The sequence below is a fragment of the Capsicum annuum genome, chromosome 4 (genome assembly GCF_002878395.1).
Source record: "Capsicum annuum cultivar UCD-10X-F1 chromosome 4, UCD10Xv1.1, whole genome shotgun sequence".
Lineage (NCBI taxonomy): Eukaryota > Viridiplantae > Streptophyta > Magnoliopsida > Solanales > Solanaceae > Capsicum > Capsicum annuum.
Window position 1 is genome coordinate 132,744,504 of NC_061114.1, and position 20,762 is coordinate 132,765,265.

Genomic DNA, 20,762 nt, shown 5'->3' on the forward strand with positions numbered 1-20,762 from the left:
TGAATTGGCCCATGAGTCATGCGTGCGACTCACGACTTGGGTCGAGCTCGTGAGTAAAGTTCAAAGAGCAAGAAATCCATTCCGATTCTCATGAGTTTAATCGATAATTTGTAGACCTAAGTCATAACTTGTAGACTATAATCATGAGTAGACTTACCTGGAAGTGTCTAATTTTTTATTCTAGAGTCAGTGATTCTTGCATGCTTCCTTATCCGAGAAATACAAAATAAAGTTAACACTAAACCTTGGATTGCCTCTCAACTAACACTTGATTTAACATCGCAGAATGATGTGGCCATGTTGTGTACTCAGAATTCACCAACAAGCCCATGGGCTGCCTCCCATAAAGTGCCTGATTTAATGTTGCGATACGACCCAGCTCCCTTGACTACTTAGACTTTGTCAAGGCTCACATTCGTACATACTTTAATCTCCTTCGTTTTCCCATGTAATGTTTAACACATTGTTTGTTCACCATGCATGGAACATAACCATCTCGTTATATTTCTATTGTCCTATGTAGAAATACTCTCACCGGTGAATGGTTTAGACCATCTAGACTTCAACTTGCCAGGAAGCAAGCGAAGTCTCAAATTACACAACAAAACTAAATCACCGGGTTGGAATTCCCTTAGTTCGTTCTTTTTTCATGGTATAATTTCATCTTTTCCTTATATGTTGCGTCCAAGTGCATACGTATGTGTACGTGGTCCACAAAGTAGTAAAATGGCCTTATAAAATCCAAGTATCAATCCCACTAGGACTACTGTTAAGCAACTATCCAAATATAGTTCAATTATTAAGATTAAACAAGTGCAAACATAACAATAAGAGACTGAGAGTTATAACTAAAGGTGAACTTAAACAACGAGGTAAATTAAAGAGTCTTGAACAACAATGGGGATAAACCCATGTCCAAGGCACTACGGACAATCATACTTAGATATATAACTTCATTGATGAAGTCAATTATCATGGTTATTAGTTCACGGGGTTCATAGCATGATTACGGTCTTCCGAGCCTCTAACAATTATCTAGCTTAGCCTCACAATTACATAATTGAGAGTGGATGATACAACTAAGTTAAAACATTTATATTTCATCCTGTAATTGAAACAAATAGGGAACTTAGGTATATTCCTATCCTAAACAAAAATTATAACTTCAATTGAATGAACGGTTACAATCCTATTCCCTATATCCCATGATGTGTCCTATCGTTCCTCCTTCCAGGATCATGATTGAATTAAGAATGTAGTATAAGGATTGTGAATCCTTAAATTAGTGATAAAAAGGATATAAAAACAACCAACAATTATAATCAACGAAAACCAACTCAATTATAAGCAATATTAATCATGTTCTTGGCCTTAACCCCGGAAAAGGGTGTTGAGCCACTCATAGACACGCAATCACAATAGATGAATCCATGTTATAATACATAAACAAACTATATTAAAGTATTAAAAGCCCTAATTTCATCATCATTTATCGTGTTTTGAATCCCTAAGGTCGTCTAAGGTGTTTACAATAATGTTCAAGTGTCCTATTTATACTAGACTAACATTGGCCCTTTTTGGTTTGCCTCCGTGCCACGCCCCTATTGCGGTGGCTAGGAAGCGTGGCACTCTGATATTGCACCTAGATACTGGAATTGGACATTACAGAATGCAACCAAGGGCATGCAACTCCCTTATCGTGGTGCATAGGGTCCGTGGCACGCCAATGAGTCCAAATTTTCCAGATTTTGTTCCATTGTCCTTCATGCGTTTGTCCTTCATGTACAAGCTTTGTGGTGACTTTTACTCTTGATTTACAACTTGTTTATCAACCATGTATCATATTTATCAACTCAAAAATCATCCTATAGCATCAAACACCACAAATTAGAGCTCAAAACCATATAAAATCTAACACGATGAACTAGAAGGGAACATAGTTCAAGCTAAGAGTACTAGTTTCCGCGTTTGAACTTTAACTTAATGTTTTCACTCCAAAATCATTATGAACATACCTTAAACACTAAAAAAAATAATTAAATACTTATATGCTCATTTATACAAATACTCACTCAATAAAGACACAAAAACTCCTCAAAACAAAGCTAAACATGCATAGATAACAAAACGTAGGTGCATAAATCCACCTAAGATCACCTCCCCACAATTAAAGTTTTGTTCGTCATTGAACAACTCTTTACTTAAGCATAAAGATCATGAAAATAATCCAATGATACTACTACAAGAAAGGCACTCAAGCTATCACTACAATGACTATACAGATAATAAGTTTCACACACAAGCATGCTATATATTGTTGAAAGCTATAGACTACTACTCCAAAACATCCTAACCTCAAGAATTGACTCACCAAGTTGGAAAAATCATGCATATTACTCAATCAAGAGCTCATACAAATCATCTAACTATCATAAAACATGTGCCCATAAGAGAGTTACTCATATTCACTCATTGAGATGCAATTGATCACAAGAATGGGTACAAAAATCAAATTATGCCCACTCTCCCAAAGAATTCACAAGTTACACATGATGAACCATAGGCTTGATCTTAGTGTAGTACCCTACTAATATTAAAATGTTAAGGCTCAAGATAAAATAGGACTTGAGGGTCGTTAAGTAGGCTGAGGGACAGGTAGGAACTATTTTTGCCAGGAATAATGACTATCTTCCCTAAGCACTTTAATGCATCACATTATACATTAATATCTCTCTATTAACAAACAATTTCCACTATATCCATCTACACATATATTTCGTTTTGCCCCATCTCATTAACCTTATTCATAAATACATAGTAGGGAGTATTCTCTATCGCACATGCTTAGATTTTTACACCTTTTTCTTTTTTTTTCATCACACAACTCCCCATCACAGATTATATCAATTTTAAAACACCAATAACTACTTTTTAGGGACTCACTTCACCTCTTTTATTCTTATTTTCTTACTTCTTAACCAAATTACTTTTCAACTAAAGAGCTTAGGAGCTTTGGATCAAATTAAGGTCAAACTAAAAAAAGGAAACATACTAAATATTAGGCTATCAAAGAATAGGCTAAAGGCTCAACGGGGCTAACTAATATTATGCACACAATTAGATAAAAAATGGTATAAAACATGATTATCAACAAAATGCCTACATCATCTCCTAAATGCACTCTTTATTTTGCTTTACACACACACCAGGTAATTTCTAGACATTATATACAACCAAGAATATTTAAAACCTCACATCACAAATGGCACATGCTCAAATAAAGTAGGATTATCATAAACTCTAAACCAAGCAATCAGACGAGTTCAGAGTTAAGCCAATAACATACAAGAGTCTTAAACAAGAGCCCTGGTGTCTCAAAAGTTCTCATTCACACAAAAACATGCTTTTACAACCAAAATACCTTGTATCATGTAATCATACATAGCATCAACAAGAACATCTCACTTACCTAACACAAAAAATTAAAATTTACTCCTAAAAAAGAAAAAAGATACTGGGTTCAAAAGGTTCCCTCGTGGAAAAGAACCAAAAAGAACAACCACGGGGGGAAGGGGAGGGGGGGTGAAGTGTGCACCTACTAACTAACACCAACAAAACTAAGAACAAAGTGATGATCTTTTTGTAATTTTTTCAAATTTACCCAAAACTAGAAAACAACTAAAATTTAAAATCCTATAGCATATAGCATCACTTCACCCAAAACCATGGAAATTTTCTCACCCCACACTTAAAAATCTACTTTGTCCCCAAAGTATACTTCAAAGTAAGAATAGAAATACTCCCTAAGGACTCTAGGCCTAACTAGTAGCATCTTTAAACATCAAGAGGGTCTGAGGACCCCACACCCAGTCTTTGCCATGCTCCTTAGCTCAGGTCTCCGATACTCATACTTCTTATCAACTTGTGACTCAACAAAAATAAAAACTACATAAAATTAAAACTAAAATATGAAAATAAAATAACTACCTTAACTTGGGTTGCCTCCTAAGAAGTGCACGATTTAGTGTCGTGGCATGACCTACATAACTGCATCTCAACCATATTCCTTCATCTTTTTCCTTCTACTTAGAGGCCATCTTCTCGCTTTTTTCTGACCTCTTGAGTGTGAAATCTCAAGGTCAACATCTTTTTTATGCAATAGCCTTTTCAGGCTCAATAATTTTCACAACTCCAGGCTTAAGGGGTGGCTTGAACAACTCAAAGAGACTATCCAAAGAAGTCATTGGTGGTTTAGGCTCCATTATCCCACACTCATCCACTTCTATGGCAGTGATCATACATAAATATTTGTAATAGGAAGGTGGATTTAGTGGTTTGTAAACTTTGAAGACTACCTTTTCGTCATCCAATCTCATCGTGAGAGTGCCCTCTTCACATCTATCAACACTCCCCTAATTGCTAAGAATAGATATCCTAGAATGATTGGTACCCTACCATTTATATCATAATCCAAAATAATAAAGTCATTAGGGATAATAAACTTACCTACCTTTATGAACACATCCTCAATAATTTCTTTGGGATGAACTTGGGTTCTATCAGCCATTTGAAGCACCATAGAGCATGGTCTCAGCATTACCAACCCAAAAGTGTTAAAACACTGATGGGGGTATCAAGTTTATACTTGCCCAAAATCACTTAGATCTTGGACCACATCGTTCACCAATTTGTATGGGGAGGGTGAAACTCCTTGTGTCCTTAAGCTTCTTGGGCATCTTTTTCATCACCACAGAGCTACATTCCTCAGTGAGTGCTATCATTTTAATGTCTTATAGCTTAATATTATTAGTCACCACGTCCTTCAAATACTTAGCATACTTAGGCATTCCTTGCAAAACATCTAACAGAGGCAAATTAATGTGAAGTTCTCTGAATGTATCAAAGATATTCTTGAAACAATCATTCTCTTTGGCCTTTTCAGCCTCTATAGGAATTTTAGTGGTGGTCCTTCCTGCACTTGCTCAGTAGCCTTTGATTTTGGGTACTCAGACTTCCCCAAATTATCAACATCTTTGCCTACAACCTATTGTGGAATTAATTCTGCTTGTACCTCCAGATTTGTATTTGAAGGCCTATCATTAAGCTCTTTACCACTCCTCAAAGTGATTGCCATAAATTTCTTAGGAGGTTTATTTTCACTTGGAAAACCACCTTGAGGCCTAGTATTATATACTTGAGATAGTTGCCCCAACTTTTGCTCTAGCTTTTTCTGAGTCTCTTGCTAATTTTTTATCTTAACAACTGTTTGTTCTTTCTTAGCCAGTACTTCTTCAAAGTTTCCTCAATGTTACTAGCTTGTGCGCTATGTTGTTGCTGGAGTTGCTAGTTCTGATTCTTTCCCCTGCATAATTGGCTGAGTCTGACACTTTTGGTTGTAAGAATTCACATAAGTTGGCTTAGGTGCATTTTCCACAAAGTTTAAGATTTAGGATTTGCACCACACAAGTCTGTAGAATAGCCACTATTGCTATAAATTTCACACCAACCCGGGGTCTGCTGTACTGCATTCACTTGAGATAAAGATTTATTTTTACCCAATTTGCTGAATTGAGTTATCATTTAATTTTGCATAACTGACAATTGAGAGGCTAAGGCTGTGACACTATCAACTTTAATCATGCTTGCAACCTTTTTCACCTAGCTTCTAGACATGTCATCATGCTAGTCAGGATTTCCTTATGCAATGCAATTCAACAAAGTATAGAGCTCATCATATGTTTTCTCCAGTGTTTGACCACCTACAGCTAAATCTAGAAAACAATTTTGTGTTATGATACAGTTCTTTAACAAAGGTGTGAGCTAATACCTCATTGAACTATTGTTGATGTAGGCAGTCCCGAAGAAGAGATTTGAACCTCTCTCAAGCATAATAAAGGTTCTCATCTGGATTTTTCTTGAAGCTTAATATCTCACTGTGTAATCTTCCAGTCCTATTGGATGAAAAAAATGGATGAGGAATTTCCAGGCTAAGTCACCCCATGTAGTGATAGAACCTGTCGGCTCAACGTTCAACCAATTTTTTTCTTTCCCCAAAAGTAAGAATGGAAAAGAGTATCAGCCTCACATAATTATTAAATACCCTAGTAGGTATGAATATGTTACTGATCTCCAAGTAATTCTTTAAGTAAACCTATGGATCCTTATGTGACAAGCCGGTAAATTGCCTACTAGTGTGCTAAAGCTAGACCATGTTCTGTTTTAACTCAAATCTACCTCTAACAACGGGTTTGTGAATGGTGGAGGTAACATTAGTCGTAAGTGGGATTGCCACTTCATGAACTATCTTGTAGGCTAGTGGATCTTTAGCCATGCTGTAGGATAATGTTTCTTTGGTTGTATTTGAGAGATTCTTTAGAGAAGTACTGCTTGTCTCCTTTGTTGATGTAAGCGTTACTCAGGTTCGAGATCTGGTTCAACCAAATTCCTATCCCTTGCCAGCTTACTAGCTTTTTTAACCTGTGCTTACAAATTCAGAAGCTAGGATCAAGTAATTAGCACTTAAGAAATAAAAAAGCAAAGCTAAAACTATGACAGTTGCCAATTCACAAGTCCCCGACCATGGCACCAAGAACTTATTGTGCCCGAGTGCACACAAAAGTGTATGTGGTCCACCAAGTAGTAAAATGGCCTTATAAAATCCAAGTATCAATCCCACAAGGACTAGATTTTAGCAACTATCCAAGTCTAGTTCAATTATTAAGATTAAACAAGTGCAAACATAACCACAAGAGTCCGTGAGTTATAACTAAACGTAAACTTAAACAATGTGGTAAATTAAAGGGTCTTGAATAACAATAGGGAGAAACCCAAGTCCAAGTACAGACAATCACACTTAGCTATATCACTTCGTTGTTTAAGTCAATTATCTTGGTTGTTGATTCACCTTATTCATAGTATGATTACGGTCTTCCGAGCCTTTAATCAATTATCTAGCTTAGCCTCACCACTACATCATTGAGCAGGGATGCGAGAACTAAGTTAAACACATTAATATTTAATCCCATAATTGAAAAAAATAGGGAACTTAGGTATATTCCTATCCTAAGCATAAACTATAACTTTAATTGAATGAACGGTTACAATCCTATTCCCTATATCACACGTTCTGTCCTAGCGTTCCTCCTTCTAGGCTCATAATAAAATTAAGCATGTGTTTTAAGGGTAAAAAATCCTTATAATAATTATTAAAAGGATATAAAACAACCAACAATGATAATCAACAATAACCAACTCAATTATAAGCAATAGTAATCATGTTCTTGTCCTTAACCCCGAAAAAAGGTGCTTAGCCGCTTATGGACATACACGTAATAACAATAGATGAATCTATGTTATAATCCATAAAAAGCCTAAAGTAATAAAAATCCTAATTTAATACTCCTTAATCATGTGTTGAATCCCCAAGGTCATCTAAATTGCTTACAATAATGTTAAGTGTCCTATTTATGCTAGGCCAACATTGGCCATTTTTTGTTTGCCTTCGTGCCACATCCTTATCGCGATGGCTCGGAAGTGAGGCATGCTGATATAATGCCTAGATAATGGAATTGGACGTTCCACAATAAAACCAAGGGTGTTCCATGCCATTATCGCAGTGCATAGAGTCCGTGGCATGCCAATAAGTCCAAATTTTCCAAAATTTGTTCCATTGTTCTCCATGCGTTTGTCCTTCATGTCCAAGCTCTGTGGTGACTTTTTCTCTTGATTTACAGCTTGTGTATCAACCATGTATCATATTTATCAACTCAATAATCATCCTATAGAATCAAACACAACCAATTAGAGCTCAAAACCACATAGAATCCAACACGATGAACTAGAAGGGAACATAACTCATACAAAAAGTACTAGCTTCTGCGTTTGAACTTTAACTTAATGTTTTGACTCCAAAATAATTATGAAATCACCTTAAACACTAAAAACACACAAATAAACAATTATATTCTCATTTATACAAAGACTTACTTAATAAGAACCCAAGAAGTCCTCAAAAGAAAGCTAAACAACCATAGATTACGACATTTAGGTGCATAAATCCACCTAAGATCATTGTACAAGGCTGAAATCTTATAGGTATGGAGGTAAAACTCATATATCTCATTCATATTCTCTGGTCTCAAGTGTGAAACATCGCTTCACTCAAAATTTAGCATTTTTAGTGCCTATAGTGCCATATGCTCAAGTGTGAACCGGTATGTGGCATGCCTTACCATACACTAGCTGATAAGGAGTTGAACCAATAAGAGTCTTGTATGTTATTCATTAGGACCATAATGCATCATCTAGCTCTTTATACCGGTCAATCCTATTGGCTTTCGCTGTCTCCACTAAAATAAACTTCATCTCCCAGTTGGAAACCTCAACTTGCCCACTTGTTTGCTGATGGTAAGGTGTTGCCACCTTATGCTTCACACCATATTTCTTAAGTAGGGCTTTAAAAAGAATATTTCAAATATGCGACCCACTATCACTGATGATTCCAATTTATTATTTGGAAGTGCAATTGCTTCCACCCACTTAGAAACGTAGTCAACAGCCACAAAGATATACTTCATCCCATGCAAACTCATAAATGGTCCCATAAAATTGAAACTCCAAATATCAAACAACTCAAGCTCCAGGATGAGTAACATACAACGCTCATGTTTTCATGAAGTATTGCTTGCCTTTGGCATTGGTCACAGGACCTTGCTTAATCTTGTGAATCCTTATAGATAGTACGCCAATAGTAACCACATTGCAAGATTTTTTGGGTAGTGCGACTACCTCCACGATGACCCCCAACTGGGGATGAATAACATGTCTCTAAAATACTCTTCATCTCAACCTCAGGAATGCACCTTCAGATTACACAATCATCACACACCTAGAATAAGTATGACTTATCATAAAAAAACTTTCTTACCTCATGCATAAATCATTTGCGCTACTGAAATTACATATTTTCTAGAACGAGTTCACTTGCCAAATAATTGGCAAAGTTTTCAAACCAAGGGATTAAGTCTTGTGATGCTACCAAAACTTGCTCATTTAGAAAAGTATCACCAATTTTAAGTTCATCCCCTAATTTTAGCATTGCTTCCTCCTTTAGGCATAACAAATAGTCCACAACTTGGTTTTCGATGCCCTTCCAATCCTTAACATCGAATTTAAATTCCTATAGCAGAAGTACCCATCAAATCAACCTCGACTTTGCATCTTTGTTTGCCATCAGGTACCTACGAGAAACATGATCAGTGTGTACAATGACTTTGATGCCAATATAGTTAGACCAAAATTTTTCAAAATTAAACATAACTACAAGCACCTCTTGTTCAGTCACTGTGTAGCTTTTGTTTGCAGGATACAGTGCTTTGCTGGCATAGTAGATGGGATGAAGTATATTTTTTCACCTTTTTCCTAGGACTTCCCCTGGTGCTACACCACTAGAAACAAACATAACTTTGAATGGTAAGGTCCAATCAGGGGATAAAATAATAGAAGCTGAAGTCTACCTCTCTTTCAAGCACTCAAAAGCCTTAAGGCAAGCATCACCAAACACAAATTTCTTCTCATTCTCTAACAATTTGCATATTAGATTTGTAATTTCATAGAAATGCTTGATGAATAGCCTATAAAAACCTGCATGACCAAAGAAACTCCAAATGCACTTCACAAAAATCTGTGGAAGCAATTTCTCAATCACCTTACTATTACCCTTGTCAACCTCTATATCTTTCTTAGAAATATTATGCCCAAGAACTATCCCTTTCTTGACCATAAAATGACACTTCTCCTAATTTAAGATCAAATTAAAGTCTTCACATCTTTGCAAGATATTGGACAAATGATCCAAGCAATCATTAACCAAATCACCCACAACTGAGAAATAATCCATAAAACCTCAATTTTGTCCTCCATTATGTCAGACAAAAGGGATATTATGCAACATTGAAAAGTTGTGGGCATATTAAAAAGATTTAAGGGCATCCATCTGAACGCAAATGTCCCATATGGACAAGTGAAAATGGTTTTATCTTTGTCCTTGGGAGCAATAGAAATATGATTATACCCCGAATAACCATAAAAAAAATAATAATATCCTCTTCCCGTAACACGGTCTAATATCTGGCCCATGAATAACACATGAAGGTGTTCCTCCTGGCTCCATGTATTCAGCTTACTATAGTCTAGGCATACTTTCCATCCAATGACTAGTCTCATAGGAACCATTCTTCTCATTAGGAACCAACCCATTCTTCTCATTAGGAACCAATGATCCCACCCTTCTTTGGCACATACTAGATTGGGCTCACTCATTTGTCATCAATAATTAAATAAACTATATCTTCATCGAGCCATTTGATGATTTCTTTCTACATAATCTCTTGCATAGGTGGATTCAACCCATATTGATGATCAATGATAGGTATACATTCCAGCTCAAGATAAATCTTGTGCATGCAAACTTCAAGTAGAATTACAACTATATCAGCAATAGTCCAACCAATAGCCCTCTTAAACCTTTGTAAAACCAATACCAAGGCCTCAACCTACCACTCTAATAAATCTGATGCACTAATAAGTATTGTTTCCCCACAAGAATGCATAATACAAAATAAGAGGTAAGGGACTTCAATTCTAAGACTGGTAGTTTCTTAATTGATGATTTAGATGGTGGGGTTGATCTATTTTTCAGATCAAGGTTCAAATTTTTAGGCGCATAAGAGTATGAACCTCTGCCTACAGGTGGATTCACCATCTCATCATACCCATCTATACCATTACTATTGAAATTTATAATCACAGTTGCAAGTGCTTCAACATCAAGCCTCTCCTCAGTGGATGCGACTAATGCATCTTCATCTACAGTATATATCATGAAAATCATATGCATATACTTTGGATACTTCATTAATTGATACACATTAAATATGACTTGCTTAGTATTAAGTTTGAACTTCATCTATCCCATCTTTATTTCAGTCAATGCCCTACCCATAGCTAGGAAAAGTCTTCCTAATATGACAGGGAAATCAAAGTCAACCTCACAATCAAGAATCATAAAATCAGCTAAAAATATGGAAGAAGCCACCTTTGCTAATACATCATAAAAGATACCGACTGACTTTTTCATATTGCAATCCGCCATCAAAAGTTTCATAGAGGTCAGCTTAAGTGACCCCAACCCTAACTACTTGTAGATGACTAGTGGCATCATGTTAATGCTATCACTCAGAATATGAAGTTCACGCAAAATTAGAAAACCCAATAGTAACAGGAATAATGAATGCTTTGGGATTTTCCTTCTTTTTAACTAAAGATTGAGAGACAATGGTGCTAAAATGGTGCAAATTATCTGAAAGATCAAAACTAACTATTCTCTTCTTGGTCACCATATCTTTCATAAAATTTGCATAACCAGGCATCTACTCTAGAGCTTACATAAGAGGGGTGTTCACAGACAACTCTTTTAGTATTGAAGTAAACTTCTGATACTTTCCACTTTTGGATATCTTCTTTAATCTTTGTCGAAAAGATGGAGGAGGTTGGGGAATGGGCTTCAATATTGGTGTGACCTCTTTACCATTTTCTTTGTCTATTTATCTCTTTTTTCTGTAATTATAGACTTCTGCAATGCTTCATCATTCATCACCAACTTTCCAATTTCATCTTCATTTGTATTATTAATGTCCATAGGGTCATTTCATATATTATCAAACACAGGCATAGGTGGATCAATAATGGCCTTACTACTCTGAGTAGTAATAGCTAGACAATGACTATCATTTTTTAGATTCTGAATAGTGTTGCTAGGATGAGTGCCTAGTTGACGCTGGTTTAATATGGCATACATCTGCCCAAATTTTTGCTCAAGCTGTTGGATAGCAGTTGTATGCAAATCTACCTTTTGGATAAATCCTATAATATCTACCTTAATCTCCTTAATAAAAATCTCTTGGCTCTCTAAACCCTTTACAATCTTTGCAGGAAATGATACCATTCTTGAACTCCCAAACACAATATCTTAGTTTCGTGATGGAACATAAAGGCCACCCTTATCCTTGTAGTAATCTTTCCTCCTCTAGTCACCGTCACTCTCTCTACTCCTATCCCTATATCTGTCTCCATAATAGTTTCGACCTTGATTTCCTTGCCTCGAGTTCTAATTGCCTTAATTATATCCTTGGTCTTTGTTAAAAAGCCCATTATATTTCTATCTAAATACTTAGCTTCTTTATTAGAATTTGAATCTTCATGTCTAGAAGCCTTACCTCATGAACCCAATGTATTTACCTTTTTTGCTCTAATCACTCTAAATTATTGGCGAATCTTAATTCTCAGTTGTGCTACCTATTGACCCACCATCTTATCAAATGCTCTCTGCTTACTAGAAACCCCAATTGCATAAGTACCAATTGATCTGTCCGTCTTCTAAGTATGCCACCATCGATTAGTTTTAGTAATCTGATCTAAGATTTCAGAAACATGCTCCTAGTGAAGACTCGTGAAGGCTCCACCTATAATAGTATTTGCTACAACCTTGGTATTAGAATTTAAGGCCCTATAGCATATCTTAACCAAGTTTCTCCCTGTGATTCTGTGATTTGGAACATTCTGCAGCTTCTTTTAGAACCTCAAACATGTATCATATAGTATCTCTAAATATAATTGTCTAAAATTATAGATCTTATCCTTCAATTGTAGCATTCTTGAGGGCGGGAAAGATTGGTTTAAGAACTATGTCCTTAACTTGTTCTAAGTAGTGATAGATCTATAAGACAACTCTCCTAACCATAAAGTCGCCTCCCCTATCAGAGAAAATATGAATAACCTTAGTTGTAAAGCTTTATAACTCACCCCAAGTAGATTGTATTAAGTACAAATACCCATAAGTTCATAAGGTGCATGTTTGCATCATTAGTAGGCAAACCAACAGACACTCCCTTCAAGTTCAATAATGGATCATCACACTCGTAATATCAAATTTAGTCCCTTAAGGTAATTCTGGAGGAATGATTGCATCTATTTCAACATACCCCAAATATTTATCTAAAATAATATTCACTGGTAGGTATTGATGGATGGGCTGTTGTTCTCTGTTTCTTCTCATTCTATCCCTTTCAAGTGTGACTTAACGATCTTTCTCTTTATGTATAGCATTTTCTTCCCTATCTTATCGTTAGGTAGTTACTTGTCGAGAAATTTAATCAACCATTAAGTGGGCAATAACCTGCACTATAGTTTCCGAAACATCATGCTAAAGTGGTAGATTCAATGTTGCTGGGTCATAATGAATCCCTTCAAGCAGGGCTCCTTGATTATGAACTCCTTCTCTCTCTATCTTTTGATTCTATCTCAAAGTTCTCTCAAGTTCAGGATCTAATTGAATCAGGGGATTGCCTTGAATCCAAGTATTAGACATACACCAGTGTGTGCCTTAGAAATAGTAGAAAAGTATAAATCAACAAATGAAACCAACAACTTCAACAAACTCAATCTATCAATTTATAACCATATTCCTTGACAATAATGAAAAAATTTGATGTTGCCCAAATTACACCTCTAAAAAATTATAAATCAATAACTAAATCAAATATAGAATCTAACAAGGTTGGGGTCGATCCCACAAGGAATAGGCTGAATGTCTGTCAAGAGTTTGTTGATGTAATTGAGAACTACATAAATAAAAAGTTTTTTTTGTAAAAGTAATTTGTAATAGTAACATTTACTGGTATTGGATTATGTTCAAGATAAGACGAGCACTAGGATTGTGCTCCTTATGACTTTATAACTCCACAGGATGTTCGTGCTTAGAAAAGTATCCTAATGCCTTGCATGCAAAATCTAACAAGCTAGGTATCACTTAACCATCTATCGACCTTGGATAACTGAATTTCAATCATCTTCTCTTGGACTTAGAGCGTTGCATTACTAACCCTTTTTTGTGATCTCAGATTAACTATTTCGATTAAGGCTTAAGTTAATTAGATAAAGGTTGGTAGCTTCAAATTACTGTTGTTATTTACTTTTCCCAATCTGTACCTTTGTCGATTAAGTTTAGAATACAAGTGAGTTCTTAACATTTTCAACCATCAAAAAAGCACTCAAAATGAAGAAAATACCAATACATGCAAGAACAGTAGTCTAGAATGACTTTGCACTTATCCCTATTTCATTAACTCATCATGGTTCCCAAAAATCTAGTTATAGGGTTTATCTACTCATGATCATAAGGACACAAGAAGATTCCATAGATGAAAGCATAATTTAGTACTTACAAGAATAAGATGAAAAACTAAAATCTCAAATTGATTAGAAACCCTAAAAACCAATATTAATGATTCAAGAGCAATGATGTATCTCAGAACCTCAAAAATAATGTAAAAGTTGTGTAAACTAATCATAAAACATCAAGGAAGTATCTATAGATACAAACCAAATCTTATCCTAAGTTGTGTAGAAAAAGCAGGTCGGCAGCATCCTATGACGTGTGGGTTGACTCGTCGATCAGAACCATGAGTCGTGGATTTCAATTATTGAAATTAGATCTAGCTTCTGTCTTTAATACTTGACTCACGCCTACCACCCATGAGTCATGGGTTTCATTCACGAGTCGTAGGTTTCCTCTTAGGAACTAGACTTTACTTTTCAGCTCTAGAACTCAAGTCACATATCTACTCATAAGCTGTAGGTCCCATCATGAGTCGTGGGTCAACTCGTGGGTCACCAACTCACTCACTTTTCATCCTTCTTTCTCAACCTTTTCACTAAAACTTATTTTCCTACACAATCAACAAAAACACATCATATTAAATAAGAAAACCTAAGTTCTTGCATAATTTCCTTGTTACAAGCATCGAAAGTTCCATGAAGTAATGAAACATCATTTACACCTTCCAACTCAAGCCAACTGCTACCACATTATCCTTGACTGATTGATAAAAAATAGTAAGATCATAATCCTTAAGCAACTCTGACCATATACATCATCTCATATTAAGGCTACGATGATTAGACAAAATCTCATAATGAACTTCATAAATGTAGTGTCACCACAGTTTTAACACAAAAATAACTGTGGCTAAGTCCAAATCATGAGTAGAGTTGTTTCTCAAGAACCTTCAACTGTTAAGAAGTATAATCAATCACCTTAGCTTTCTACATCAACACACCACCAATACCCATTCTGAAAGCACCATAAAATACTGTGAAAACCACGTCCTCCTTAAGCATAGTCAAGTTAGGAACCGAAGTCAACAAATCCTTAAACCTTTGTAAACTCCTCTAATGATCATCCAAAGACTAGACAACAATCTTTTTTTGAGTCAACTTGGTTAAAGAAGTTGTATAAAAGAGAAACCTTGCACGAACCATCGATAATAGTCTACTAACCTAATGAAATTCTAAATCTAGTTACGAGAAGCAGGTCTAGCCAATCATGAACCATTGTTACCTGTGTCGGATTAACCATAATACCATACTTGGTCACAACATGATCCAAGAAGGACTTGGAGAACTTGACCAATAATTACTCATCTATCAATCTTTGAAGTATAGCCCTCAAATAGCTTACATGGTCAGCCTTATTTTTAGAATATTCCAAGATATCATCAATGAACACACTCATAAAAAAATCAAAATAGGGTCAGAATACCCTGTTCATCAACTCCATAAAGGCTATTGGGGCATTAGCCAGCCTAAAATCCATAATCAAGAACTCATAATGGCCATACCACACACAAAAAACTATCTTTGGAACATCCGAAACTCTAATCCTCAACTAATGGTAACCATACCACACACAAAAAACTATCTTTGGAACATCCGAAACTCTAATCCTCAACTAATGGTAACAGTATCTCAAGTTGATCTTAGAAAGCATCACAACACCCTAAAGCTAATCAAACAAATCATCAATATGAGGAAAAAGATATTTGTCTTGATTGTCACTTTATTTAATTATTGATAATCAATATACATGCGCATGGATCCATCCTTCTTCTTCACAAACAAAATGGGTGCACCCCTAAGGAGACACACCTAGTCTAATGAAACCTTTAATCAACAAATACTATAATTTTTTCTATAATTCTTTCAATTTTTCTGCGGCTATAAAGATAAATAGAAATGGTCCTAGTGCCCGGCTCAAGGCATGCTAGACAAGTTCATAGGAAACACATCAATGAACTCTCTAAAAATGTGCAAGAAATCTTAGTAAGGTGGTGAATCAACACTAGTATTGAAAATATTAGCTAAATGGGAAAGATATCCCTTCCTACTAGGCGACGAGCATGTAAAAAGAATATAACCCCCTTCGTACATGAACTAGGAATGCCTTTTCATTCTAACTTTGGCATACTCAGAGAAGCTAAAGTTACAATCTTATTCGAATAATCCAAAACTGCATGCTAAGAAACCAACCAATCCATACCCAATATGACATAAAAATCAACCATATCAAGGATAATCAAGTCCACCCAAGTCTCACACCCTAAGAAAGTTATAATATATGATTGATACACTCGATTTACTACTAATGAATCACCTACGGGGGTAGTAGCATAAATAAGCATTTAAAGAACTTACACATAACATCAACACTAATAGAAAAATATACAGACACATAAAAGAACGTAAACCTATGGTCAAATAACATTGAAGCAAGATGATGGAACACTAGTATGATATATATGATTACTGTATCAGAGGCCTCTATCTCGGGTCTCTAAGGAAAAGCATAGCATTGATCATGTACGCCACTAGAGTAAGTGACTCCCATCCATTACCACAAGCTCTTTGAGCCCTACCTTTTGTACCTCTAGAACCACCTCTACTACTTTGTGTACCACCACTAACTACTAATACTGGAGTCAGTTAAAGCTAAAATTAAAAACCTTTCTGAGGAGGGCTAATCATATGTTTGGGATAACCCCTTGTTAACTGACCATACTTGTCATACATAAAATATCCTTTACTAGAAGAATCACTCTGGGAGGGCCCAAAAGAACCAGAATGTCCTCTATAGCCCGATGAACCAAAATAACACCCTCAGTCTATATAGCTCAATCTCTCCGCTCAAACTCTTAGAACCCACAAACCTACCATTTGAACTCTACCAAGCTGTCTGAATAGGTCTTCTATGGTAACCATGAGAACCTCTACCTAAGAAATCCCTATGCTGAGACAAATGACCATTGAAATTACCATATCATTGTAGCCTCTTTATACCACCACCCTGAATACCCTAGCAAATTAACTTAATAATCATGGCATAATCCACAATACTCTATGAAAAACCACCAAAAACTACTAAGTTTTCCAACTATTAATAACAGTTCAAACCCTTAACAAACTTCCCGATCTTCTCATCTCTATGGAGATGCTAGCAATGAAATATATAGACAATGTATAAAAGCAAGCCTTATACTTAATAATATGATGGATCTCTACTTCAAATGATCAAACTGATTCCTCTACTATTCCCTCAAGAAAAAAGGCACAAGTCGCTCCAGAAAAGTCTAAAAAAACTAGGTCTATGGTAAAGAAGGTGACCCATCCTGACCCAGGGCCTTGTCATAATGGGCATCCCAAGTCCAACCTGGACTGGGGACCACCCTCAATACCTAACCCAACCATCCAAATGCATACCCTAAGTCAGATAAATTTCAAACATATAATAAGATAACATATTTTATACAACTTCCAGACTTTGGGATAGGTCTATGGCCGTGACTGACCCAAATGAGTCCAACCATCCAAACCCAATCAATAACCAAATTATTGTCCCAAAACCATAAGCCAACAACTAAAACTATAACCAAGTTCCTGTCCATAGCATAATATGAAAGGATGGAACAATCATAAATCCATTACAATGGTATTATCCCCAATACCAATGCCAATACTAAGGCTGACACCACTACTAATCCCGCCCATTCTAATCCATAGTAGTCACACAAGCCTCTAACCAGAAGAAAAACAATATCTGATTGGGACATGCCCCTAACCATTGACAAAACCAATATCCATAAAATAAACTAAGTAAGTAAAGACATCCATGATATGAAATGGAGCCTTCTAGAATATGAAATCTCACTACTTCAATCCAGTAGCTAATCCCATATTTGGTCACTAAGTAGGAGGAGTAGAATGATCAGTTCCTGCATCGCATGGGGATACAACCACCCAAAGATGGGTTAGTGGGTGAACGCTAGCATGAACTCAGGATAAGGATAAAATAACGCCATCTAGAAAAACCACGTAAACCAACCATATGCACACAACCATACATATATATATAACTATGCCAGGAAAATGAGTCGGGTTTAACATGCATTTAAAACCATTAACCTAGGTATGTGTATCTTAACTAACCTAGAATCACCCACGGGCTATATAGGTCCACTATAACCTCCTGAACAGGCCCCAATATGTGTCGCTGTATGAATTGGAGATACCATAAGAGTAAGGGATTCCCAAGTACCCTTCGCTCTCTATGATACAAATGTACAGTGTACTTAGAGGATTCTCATGTACCTCATAGTATCATATATGGTCGCTATGACCAACCTTTATATCGACAAATATGGATTTGTAGTGTCCTTCCATTAAACTTGCACCTTTATGATTAGCTATCACACCCCGCCATTATTGCCCAATTAAAACCATTACCATCCGACCAAACCATTATTTCATTATTATTAACCAAGGGTATAATTAGTGGTATTGTCATACCGATTATAGCTTGCAAGAAATATCCTTAGCCAATCTCTTTATGTGAATCTATTCTAGTGTACCCATAGATTAAATTATCAAGTTAACTTGGAGAAATCTGGTATACCCCACAAGTGTTCCATTATTAAGTTTGCTTGGGGGAATCCTATGTACCCCATAAGTTGTCCATTAATATGTTTACTTGGGGGATTCCATTGTACCCTACAATGATGTTTAATTAACCATAACCATGACCACCAACCTTAACATTTAAACATTCTAAACTATTTAAATCATTTATGCCATTTAGGGTTCGATTACCAAGCCATACCATGCAATAGCTCCATAATATAGTCAAAGCATTATCAAGGGAATTTTATTAAACATATTGGGGGCATAGTGTTCCATAAACCAATTCCAATTACCTATTAACCATTCCTATGCAACCAATTATCCAAACCGCCATTAAAGTATGTAAAAATGTAATTAAAACATGGGAAAACCATAACCAAGCATATAATACCAAAACCCCAACATATATTTGAAAACCCCAATTATGCCATGAAAATATTGTATAAATCATGCCTTTAGTTAGAAATAACAATGTGGGAGGAGTACATGCCTTAGATTATGAAGATGGTGGAGAGAAATCATCCAAACAAGCCCCAAATTGCTCTTCTAGATAAAACCTTAGCCTTCATTTATCCAAGAGACTTCACGAGAATTAAAGAGTATTTATATGTGTTTAAGATTAGAATAATAGGGTAAATGATGTTCCAATAGAGTTATAAATCGTGGGGCCTTAAGTGGTTAAGTGGAGAAATGTCCAGATTACCCACAACTTAAATTGCTTAAAATTCTCGTCAGGTGGTATAACTACCCATAATAGTCATACCTTTCAATATGAGTGGGACCCATCACTCATACCCTTGACCTCCCCCTTAAACCCAACACTATTTAGCATATAAATTATCTAAACTAAGTCGTACCCAAACCATACAACTCGTATCCAACCATATGACCTGTACCTTCCAAGTCGTACCCATTCTAGAACCCAATCTAACCTACCAACCAATACTGGTTAGTGTACGACCAAGCCTTACCAACCGTACCCCAATATACGACCTGTACCCCTTAGTTGTATCTTGATAGAAATAAAAAATCCAAGAATTTTTCTAAGGGTCCAAACCTAGGGTGTTTCAGAAGGAGAATCTAGTGGTGATACAAGTATGGTTAGTATGGGGAATATTAGGATGTGTTTCCATGCATGAAAGATATATAGGTTTCAATATATGGTTTGCATAGGTCATATTAGGATGGGTTTCCAAAGGAATTAAAGAATAAATAAATACACAAGGTCATGGGCAATAAAGGTGCTATTTGGGTAATCAAGAAGGTCTCGTGTGGGTTATTTATAAAATAGTTAGTTTTATGCTATTTTTGTAATATGCTTTTCTTGCAATGACAATGACTATAAATAGTTTCCTTATCCATTCATTATCTAAATTTTGATTATTTGAGAATATTACTCTTAAAGAGTGTTTGGGGGTGGAATCCCTTTGGTTTAGTTTAGTGTAGCTAAATCTAGGTTAGTGATAGGTAGATTCCTATTGTTGATTTAGAACTTCTTCACCTTGATTTTTTACAAGAGTTACTCATTTGTGGATTCAAATTGGGTTCATTATTTCTAATTTAAATCAAGTTCTCTTCTTTTTAGGTTAATGGTGTTTTCAATTATCCATTCTTTTTTTCTCTTGTCATCTTAATTTCTTCTAACTCTCATCTTAATTTCTCCACTATATTTATTTGTGTTGTTAATTTTTGTATTTTTGATATCAATTTTAGTCACTTGATTGAGATCGTTATCATCTTGGTATCAGTGCCTAGGCTAGAGATTCGCTTTTAGGATCTCAATCCTAGGTTCATAAATCTAAAAAAAATAGTGATTTTTTTTGAAATTTCAAAAAATTACTTTTGATTAAGTCTTGTTTGTGGTTTCTAATACTAGATTTGCATTCTCTAGTATAATTAGAGTCTAGATCCTG